Raw genomic sequence first — 11,362 nt, 5'->3', positions numbered from 1 at the left:
TTATCATCTGAAATTATATATTTTCTGGTTGAACAGTAAAACATCTAATAATAGCTAATAACAATTGCATTCTTATAAAGTACCCATCTTTGTGCATTATTCATTTAAGCCTTATTCTCAACCCATGAAGAAGGCAAGATGATTTGTATTTTTAAAGGCTATTCTGAGATATTGATGTGTTAAGTAATCATTTCAAGATTACATAATTGTCAAATGGAAAGATTTGAATCCAAGTTATTCCTATTTGGTAACTCTTACTATATTATTCTGCCTTAAATAATATATTTTATGCTATTATACCAGTTGCAATGTCATTTATTACTTTAGTCTTCCTGTTCCTTTTTCCACACAAAAAAGAAAAATAAAAGATAACTTTATGATATCATATAGAGCCAAGTATTTATTTTCAATCCTTCATGACAAAATTTGCTTTTCCTTTATCACATAATGATTGAAATACCCAAGGTATATTTTTCTTATGAAAAATAGTTGACATTAAACTATTAAAGCAATAAAAAACAGAAAATCCAGAGAGACTTTAATACTGTGAAGATTAGTTGCAAAATTGTTCTAGTATATTACAGTGGAGTCTCAAAGGGTTTTGTTTGGGAGTTACAACATGAAATAGCAACTAAAACATGGGTAAGAACAAACTATAATTTAGTATAAATGCAAATTATTTTTCTTATTATGAAACTAATGAACATTTACTGTGGAAAATTTAGTCAGTTCTGATAAGGAAAAGAAAAAAAGAAGCATCTAAAACTCACATGTAAGCCCACCAATTAAGAGATGGCAATTGTAAATATTTACCTATAAGATTTCAATATTTTTCTATATTTACATTTATACAAAGGGGTTCATATTGCACGTAATTCTTAGAAAATTTTCCCAATTCACAATATACCACAAACATCTCTTCTTTACATGTTTATCGATATTATCATGCTAATAACTATATGTTATTGTTGAGCTCAGGAGAGATTTTCAGTTGTATCACTAATTATGTGCATGTGGATCAAAATTCTTTGGATAAAGACATGAGCACAGGCTTTATTGTTCCTGCATGACAAATTCCTAAACATAAAATTGTGTATTAAAAGGAATGTAAACATGCAGACACACACACGATCACACAGTATGTATACACACGCATGTTATTTTAGTATACGTATACTGAAATGTTCTATGTAATTTTTGTATCAATTTATACATCCATAGGTTGCATCTAAGTGTGAAAATTGTCACCCATGTTGGATATTGACATTTCCAACATCTTTACAGTTACTGTCTACTCAGATTTTTAAATTGCATGTGTTAACTCATTATTTAAAACTGTTTGTTTTTTCTCATGTGATAAGTTTTCTGAGATATTTTTCTTCATAGCTTTTACAAGCTTTTGATACATTGAGTATTTAGTGTTTTTTTCTCTATCTATGGCTCTGATAAATATTTCTAAATTAACCTTTGTCCTTAAAGGCCAGATGTCATTATTTAAATAGGATGTAATAGGATGGATTGCAATCAGGAAATCATTAATAAAATAGAATATGTTAAACATCAAAGGAATGATACGGATGATAATCTCAGCTGATATCTATTTCCTTTCTAGAAATTATCTTCAACCCTATCCATCTCCTCTACTTGTCTTGCTGTTAATATAAGAACTATTCTGTTTATTTCCGATGTGAATCTCTACCTGAGCTCTGGACTCCATCTCTTTTTACCTTCCCATGAGCCTTGCTCATTTTTTTCTACTCCTCACTCCTCTAATTATATGTTAGCCACAGTACTGACTTTATCATTATATTTATATCAAGTTTTACGAAAGGTAAAACTAATCCATGGTGAAAAAAACATAAGAACATCGATTGCCTGGTGTTGGGGAGGGGTGGGTCCTATGGATTGACTGGGAAAGGGTGTGAGGGAACTGAATAGTCCCACTTTTGGCCCAAATTCTATGGATGATCTTTTAGGTCTAACCATAGAGAATCACAGAAGGTTTACCTGTCAGGCTTCATGGGAGAGCTGCCCGTCAGTCATATTTGCTGCACAGCCCATGCGTTGTGATCTATGAAGGGATTTGCAGTCAAGGACTCAGGCTGTCCCTGGTCAGCCATATGCCCTTCTACATATCTAAATTCCTATCCCAGCTGCCTCCATTCAGAGGCCCTTTATCTGGGGCTTTCCTCAGGTCCTTCTGCAGAGACTTCCTCTGGCTCAATTGGAAGAGCATACAACTCTTGGTCTCTGGGTTCTGAGTTTCAGCCCCCATGTTGGGTGTAGAGATTACTTAAAAAAAATAAAACTTAAAAAAAAGAAGAAAGAAAGAAAGAAAGAAAGAAAGAAAGAAAGAAAGAGAAGAAGAAAGAAAGAAGAAAGAAAGAAAGAAAGAAAGAAAGAAAGAAAGAAAGAAAGAAAGAAGAAAGAAAGAAAGAAAAAGAAAGAAAGAAAAAGAAAGAAAGAAAAATAAAACAGAAGGAGGAGAGGAGAGAGGGGAACTTCAAAGACACTTCTTCTCCACTCTGACTCAGTACTTTTCCTCTTCCAACCCTTCCCCCACTCCCTCTCCCTAGCCCCATGGTCCATAAAACTGCAGGGCCTTTTTAGAAAATACAGTGCATCTAACATGATCGAAACTGCCACTGCTGGGCAAAACAACAACAACAACAAAAGACAAAAAACAAACACAAAAAAACTAAGGAAACAGGAAACTAAAAACTGAAAAAGTGGGAAATGCACAGGATAGAACATGTCCCTCTCTTCATTTCCAGCTTTCTAGTGTCCCTTCTGGACTCCCTAGTGGAAGAACCTGAGAGAAGCAGCTGAAGAGGCTCAAATGTGGTTTGCAAGGCTCTGACCTCATCACTGCCAAGCAGTGCATAGAGGACAAGGACTGGAGCTGAGAAACAATTATTTGACGATGGGGCATAGCATTTGACCATTACCATAACAACTTGAAGCCTCAATTTTCTCATCTTCAGAGTGTGTCAATGTACATGTGAGTGTGTGTAATGATTAATATATGTATATATGTGTGCGTATGTATATAGATATATACACATATACATACACACACTTATCCCTTATACCAGGTTAACAGATTTATTTGATACTAAATGTGGGGGAAATGCCCAGGTCACTTTAATCAAGAGAAAACTTTTCATTTGTATTATTATAATAGACTATAGATGTGGAATCACTACTTTTTGCTTCTATGTAGCTCAGTTTGGGGTTTTTGTGTGTGTGTGTTTTTCAAACAAAATAATCATTTCAAATTTGTACTATGCTTATACTACAAGAGTATAGTAAGCATGAGATACAAATCAATGGTGCAACTTATATGGAATACCGTCTGATTATACATAATATACAAAATTGCAACTCTCCTAGAAAGTCTTGAAATTTGTCAATACATAAATATGTTCTCAGACTATATATTTATTTTTATTTTATGGAAAATAAACCGTTTATAAATATTAGGTAGGAAGCCTTGGTAATTTAGCAGGGCACCATAAGATTATTCTGAGGACTAGCTGAGTTGTGTGTGTGTAAATACAATGCTGTCTACAATAGCATCTAACATAGTAGGTTGAATATTTGTTGAATGAATAAATAAGAAATACTATAACTGTACCTTTAACATTAAAAGTACATTTGGATGCATAGAAACAAGTGTCCTTCCAATCACTAATTCAATGACTTCTAATTTCTAATTCAACCTCTAAAGATCATGTGGCCAATTGGTGTCAGTGACAGAGTTGAAATTTAAGTCTATTTGCCTTCAAATATACATTTCTTAACAATTTATCCCACTTCTTGCAGCAATGTCACTTCAGTACATGCTAAACTTGGGGCCACGGTATCTACTCAGTAATTAATGATGAGGTTTTTTTTGTTTTTCTTTGGTGTCTTGTGATCATCTTTCCTGACTATAAAAATAATAAATGGCTGAGTTCCAAAATATTTATGTGGTATAGGTTAGCCATGCTGTATTTTTCTTCCACAGCCCTCTAAAGCTTTTGGAAAGTGGTATTTTTTTTTCAGTGTTCTTTTTTATTTATTTATTTATTTATTTATTTATTTTTATTTTTTTAATTTTTTAAATTTTTTTTATTATGTTAGTCATCATGCAGTACATCCCTGGTTTCTGATGTAAAGTTTGATGATTCATTAGTTGTGTATAACACCCAGTGCACCATGCAATACGTGCCCTCCTTACTACCCATCACCAGTCTATCCCATTCCCCCACCCCCCTCCCCTTTGAAGCCCTGGAAAGTGGTATTTTAAAAGACTTTATCATGTCCGGGCACCTGGGTGGCTCAGTCGGTTAAGTGTCTGCGCTTAGGTCATGATCCCAGGGTCCTGGGATTGAGCCCCGCATCAGGCTCCCTGCTCAGTAGAGAGCCTGCTTCTCCCTCTCCCTCTGTTCCTCCCCCTGCTTGTGCCCTCTTGTTCTTTCTTTCAGACAAATAAATGAAACCTAAATAAATAAATAAAAAAAGACTTCATTATAGCAAGATGGAATATGTTTTGTAAAAAAGGCACACTTTTTATTTATTGGTTTCAAATCAAATAAACTATCTAAAACATAAGAGGGATATCAGTAAGGATGCCAAGATAAAGAAAAAAAGAAAATAATCTAAAAAATTAGCCTTTAATCTTTTTTTGCATTTTGCAAATATTACAGTGTAATAAATGGTATAGCCCAGGACTTCTATTCACAGGCAAGACCTTTTCATGCCATGCTTACTTCTTATTATAATGCAGTGATTCCACTAGGCTAGCACCTACCTTGTGCAGAGCAAGGAAGAACAAAAGATTTGTTGTGAAGAATTCTGGTTCAGATTTTGTTTTTATTCCACTCTACAGGGATATCAGAATCTTCATCTCTTAGAATACTGGAAAGAAAAGATATTCGTGTGTAATTTGCTTGCTACTTTTTTCCTTTTTATCACTGTTTGCTATTCCTGTCTCTCTTTGTTTGTGNATACTGGAAAGAAAAGATATTCGTGTGTAATTTGCTTGCTACTTTTTTCCTTTTTATCACTGTTTGCTATTCCTGTCTCTGTTTGTGCGCACATGCACACACACACACACGCCCCAACCCTCTTGGGTGTGGTAATTACATGTGTTGCCTTAGTCCACTCAGGCTGCCATAACAGAATAGCATACTGGGTGGTGTTGAAAACCACATATTTATTTTCTCAGTTTTCTGGAGCCTGGAAGTGTAAGATCAAGGTGCCATAATGATTGGTTTCTGGTAATAGATCTTCCTGGTGTGTAGTTGGCCACTTTCTCTCTGAGTCTTCATATCGGGGGGCTGGCAAGGAGTTGGGGGGACAGAGAGAAAGGAAGCTCTGTGGTGTCTCTTCTTATAAGGGCACTAATCCTATGACAAGGGCTCCACTTTTATGACCTCATCTAAATCTAATTATCTCTTAAAATCTCATCTCCAAAAACTGTCACATTGGGGGTTAGGGTTTCAATATATGAATTTTAGAGGGACAAAATTCAGTCTGTAGTACATGTAGTGTTATATTTTAAATTTCTTATTAAAATAACTAAGGTGGGGCGCCTGGGTGGCACAGCGGTTAAGCGTCTGCCTTCGGCTCAGGGCGTGATCCTGGCGTTATGGGATCGAGTCCCACATCAGGCTCTTCTGCTATGAGCCTGCTTCGTCCTCTCCCACTCCCCCTGCTTGTGTTCCTTCTCTCTCTGGCTGTCTCTATCTCTGCCGAATAAATAAATAAAATCTTTAAAAAAAAAAATAACTAAGGTAACCTACATTATCCCTTTCATTTACCATTTTTCAAGTTAACTTTCTGAGTTATCAATTTTAGCAGAATTGTAACAGAATATACATGTTAATAGAATTCAGTACACTTATGTTACTTCTAGATTATCTGGCAGATACTGTATGTGGATTTCACTTAGAGTATATGCTTTCATATACTCTTAAAACATTGTTTTTGTCTGTTTATGTCTCGATAGCCCATGGAAAATGACAGATGTGGCCTAATTCCCATATAAATTGCCAAGTCTGACTTTGTCTAATTTTCATATTCAGGTGAAATGCTGAAGAATCAACATTAATTTCCCAGAGGCATTTTCAAATTTATAAAATATATGCAGAATCACAAAGAAAAGGGAGATTGCTTAGGGACGACTTTATGATTACTGCCTGTGTTGCTCCGTCATTATTCTCCCTCCCCTGTAAGAATAGCTGGAATTAAAATAGTCCATTTTTTATCACCATGTTTTGTACTCTTATTTATCTCATTTATTTTGTTTAACATGTAATGGCCATTATTAGTTTAATCTTGGCTTTGAACTTGAAATTCAATGCAGGAAAGTGGAGATTCTTTTTTATCATTGAGTTTCGGGCAGGTAAAAGTTACATGCTATGGAAGATTCGTATGCTTTAAGCAGGTATGTAACATACACATGCACACACATGTGCAAGAAGTAACACTTTCAAGTCAATTGTTTAAGCAGCTAAGGTTCTGGGACCATTGGTTTCCAAATAACTGGAAGTAAAATCCAAATGTAAAGTCACTATGCCTTAGTGTCCATGTATAAGATAAGGAAGTCTAATTTGGCATTCCTGAGCCTTAGAATTGTTTGCATGAAACTCTGATTATCTTACAGAATGCACAGACTGGGAAGAATATTGGGGGGGGGAACACTTTTTTATAAAAGACTTATATCCAAAATATGCAAAGAATTCCTAAAGTTCAGCAATAAAAAAACTAACAACCTGACTTAAAAAAATGGGCAAATGATATGAACAGACACTTAACCAAAAAACAAATTTAGGTGGCAAATAAGCATACGAAAAGATGCTTATCTCTTATATATTAGGGCATTTCAAATTGAAACAACAATGAGTTACTCCTACACATATTAGAATAACTAAACTCCAAAAACCTGACACCACCAAATGCTGACGAGGATTGGAGCAACAGGAACTCATTCATTGCTGGTGGGAGTGCAAAATGGTACAGCCATTTTGGAAGACAGTTTTTCACTTCCTTCCAAAGGTAGTAATAATTTTCCTACATGATCTAGTAATCATAATCCTAGGTATTTACCCAAATTAGTTGAAGAGCTTTGTCCACACAAAAACCTGTAGCTTTAATCGTGATTGCCAAAAACTGAAAACAACTAAGATGTCCTGCAAAAGATGAATTAGTAAACAAACTGCGGTATATCCACATGAGGGAATATTATTCATTGAAAAAAAGAAATGATCTAACAAGCCCTAAATAGACATGAGGGTCCTTAAGTGCATATTTCTTAGTAAAAGGAGCCAGTTTGAAAAAGCTGCGTACTATATGATTCCAATTTTGTGACATCCTGGAAAAGGCAAAGATCTAAAGACAATAAAATGTTTGGTGGTTGCCAGGGATTTGGAAGGAAAGGAGAGGGATGGATAGATGAAGAAGTAGGCACTTTGAGTAAAATTATTTTATGTGAGGGGCACCTGGGTGGCGCGGTCGTTAAGCGTCTGCCTTAGGCTCAGGGCGTGATCCCAGAGTCCTGGGATCAAGCCCCACATTAGGCTCCTCTGCTAGGAGCCTGCTTCTTCCTCTCCCACTCCCCCTGCTTGTGTTCCTTCTCTCGCTGGCTGTCTCTCTCTCTGTCAAATAAATAAATAAAATCTTAAAAAATTATTTTATGTGATATTGTAATAGTGCATACCTGACGTGCATTTGCTCAAACCTGTAGTACTCTATGACACAAACCATGGACCTCAATGTAAATGATAGAATTTTGTTACTAATATTATATCAATATGGATTTATCAATTGTAACAAATGTGACACACTAATGCAAGATGTTAATAATAGGGGAAGCTATAAGCAGGGGAGAGAGGGAGTATTTGGGAACACGCTGTACTTCCTACTCTATTTTTTGTACAACTAAAAACTGTTCTAAAAAATAAAGCTGATTAATTGAAAAGAAATGAAAGTGACTTTCCACTATTCCTCTCAACTTTGAGTAGTATAAATACTTATTTATAGTTATTTTAAGGTTGCTAACTATTACCAGAAAATCAGCAAACTGGAGGAGGGATTATATCAAATAAACTGATAAATTAATTCCTTCAGATCTAATGCTAATTCAGAAAACACAAAAAAATATGAGAAACTTACCAAACATAAGAAAATTTGCCATTTGAAACTTTTCATAAAACTACAACTAAGTTTAAATATATTTAGGACAAAATAAAAGAATAATTTTCTATGATCCAAAACACTATGTGGTGACCTTTGACCAAATTACAATGCAAAAATGTAAAAAGATAAAAGTAAATAAAAATAAAAATCAACAACAACAAGATAAGATGGGTTCAAGAAATCTAGTTACTGTTTCTTGTGAATTCTGGAAGAAGAAAATCAAAGTCACAGAAAACTTAGCAAGAAATACATTGCATTATTTTGTTGACTAGATTAGGTTAGAGATAGAATTTTTTAGCTTAGTATTTTGACCACATGGTTGCAGAATCTAAGAAAGATAACATGTACACAGATTGAACAAGGTGAATATATTCATAATTTAGAGGGAATTATGAACCAATGTTATGTAGAGGAATGAGAGAAAATATGTGACTAGAAAGTAGATAATAATGGTTAGATAACATCTGGGCAATAATCAATGTGAATTAGCAGGGGAACTCTCTGCAACTTTAAAAAGCTTAAAAATGCTGCAATAACTAGCGGTAAATAAGCCTTGAGAGATCTTTTTTATAAAATGGGAATATTAAACACATATTATTTGGCTAATGACAATGTACTATGTGGAACACACTGAATATGCAGAAAAGAAAGTTTGATATATATATGTTTGATAGAGGAAGTTTTTAAACTATATGGTCAGGGAAAACAACAATGGTTTAATTTAGGAAGAGAAGGATCAATTATTTCAACTTATGAGGACACATAAACAAGGCTTATATTTATGGTAATGTTTCTAAATTTGCAAAAGGGCCAAGAATTTGTGGGAAATTATGCAGGATTGCTCCAGTTATCTCGTGGAGGAAGGAAACAGTTTTCTTTTGAAAGTACAGTTGGGATTTTTATTATTGTTCTTTGCTTTTGGAATAGTGCTTGAGAAATAAGTAAAGGAGGGCGTAGAGGTGAAATAGATGGATACATGGTTCTGGGGATACTGTCTAGTTTGAGAACCAGGAGTTTTAGTGGTGACCATCTAGTTGAATGATTTTCTCCAAAATTGTGCTCAGCAATGCAGATATAGAGATAGAATAGTTATCAACTTTTTTCTTTATTTATACTTTATACTATATAAAGTATTTATACTTTATACTATATAAAGAAGTTATCAACTTCTTTCTGAGGTGAAGTTCATTGGAGTTTGAAAATTATAAAATAGCAAGGGTAAGATTCTAAAACAGGGAAATCTTTGGACATTAATGATAAAGGTTGAAATGAAGAGAAAAAAGAATAAGTTATCTCCTTAATCCATCAAATAGGTGGATATAGCCACAAGACTTTTCTTGCTAATTTTTTGATTTCCTGAATTAGNTTCTTGCTAATTTTTTGATTTTCTGAATTAATGACATGCCTGGATAAGCAATCCATGCATATAGAGATAAAGTTGGGAACCCATGAATCTGAGTTTAAAAGTAAAACCTCAGATACAAAAGCTGAGCTCTACCAAGCAGCCACTAGTTCATTTAACATACCTTGATCGAATAGATATGTCAAGGTTATGATTAATGTCACCAGCCCTTGATACATAAGGAAGTTCAATATTCCAGAACACCCAAAGTATCTTAATTCATCATTCCTGCACTATCACCATTGCCCATCCTGCCCCTGGGGAGTTGACTACTAAAATGAAAGGCTTGGCATGGTCTTGAACTTTTACTTGAAGTGAGGTAAATACTCAGGAAGAATGATACTGTGGACAATTTGCATTTTTGGAGCAATGTAGCAGAGAACAGGGAGAGTCTGGGACTAGTTGCCATCATGAGCACCCTGGTACCAGTGCCAACACTAAGGCATCCTAAACAGCATATGACAAAATACAGACTTATACTTCTATTCTATTTACTGTTATGACAAAGTGCATTATGTGGTTCCTTTCCTGTACAGAATGAGATCAGGAATATGTAAGAGAAAACTCAAGAGTTTGGCAGCCATGACTTCATCTGGAAGGGCTACCAAAATTCAGACTTTCAGAGGCAGATCCATTTAACTTTCAAATGAAGCACCAATTACTATTAGCATGACCTTTCATTTTCAGTTCTCTCTGGTGTGGAAGGAAGTGCATCTATGGGGAAAGCAGTTTTGCGTAAAGAAAACATGTGGCAGTTTGACTGATTATGTGGAGCAGAGGAGAACGTGTATTTATAAGAAATTTAACCGAATAGAAAATAATCAAAATCACAAATCTAAGGACCTCAAAGGCATTGAATAGTATTTAATGAAAGGTGTGCTTTAAATATTAATGCCAGAGCTTTTCTTTCTTTCATTTCTCATGTTTTAATTCCTCAGTATTAGAGCTCTCAAGACAGAAAACAAAGAATAGACTGAAACAATTAGCTAATTGATCTCATTTAGTTTGGTTACAGTTGCTAATAGAGGAATTCCACTGTTCTCCAGAATTTTGGATTATACTAGACTCCAGTAAAAAAAAAAAAAGCTCATATTTTAGCGTGTGTGTGTGTGTATGAGAGAGATAGTGGGAGAAATAGGGAAGAAGAGAGTATAAGTACATATGTGACATATATGTATAGTATTAAATGTGCATAGTGTACAACTTCATGTATTATTGTGTATTTTGGTGATGGGCTTATTGAAATAAAGGAGGTCAGGCACTAAGAGCTAAATTTGTTCAAACTATTTCAGATCCCTGGATATTTTTCAATATGAAGAAGATTCCTGACATATCCATTTTTTGAAGCAGGAGTGAGATGTGATAGTATAGCTATAAAGTGTTACAGGACTCCTTGCTGTATGTAGAAATGTGGGGTGGTTAAAACATAATATAAGCACATTTCCTTAATAGTTTTGTTAGTTCAAAATTTGCACTTAAATGAACATTTACAAAGATGCTCTTTGATTCCAATATAACAAAGATAGACATGTGTATATAGTTAAATTGTATAAAGAACAAAATGAAATATAGGAAAATTGTTGCTGGTAACACTAACCACTGTTTGTTAACTTAGGTCTATTCCCTACTAACTTTTTTTAACCTAATCCCAGCAATCAAGCAAATAAATGGATCTTTGGGTCACAAAGTTATTTCCTAAAATAGTCAACATGATATTGATATTGATATAAATATTGATATTTCCTAAAATATTCAGCATGATATAAGAATACTTTT

This window comes from Ailuropoda melanoleuca, chromosome 4 (genome assembly GCF_002007445.2).
Source record: "Ailuropoda melanoleuca isolate Jingjing chromosome 4, ASM200744v2, whole genome shotgun sequence".
Lineage (NCBI taxonomy): Eukaryota > Metazoa > Chordata > Mammalia > Carnivora > Ursidae > Ailuropoda > Ailuropoda melanoleuca.
The sequence above is the reverse complement of the archived record's forward strand: the minus strand, read 5'-3'. Positions refer to the sequence as shown.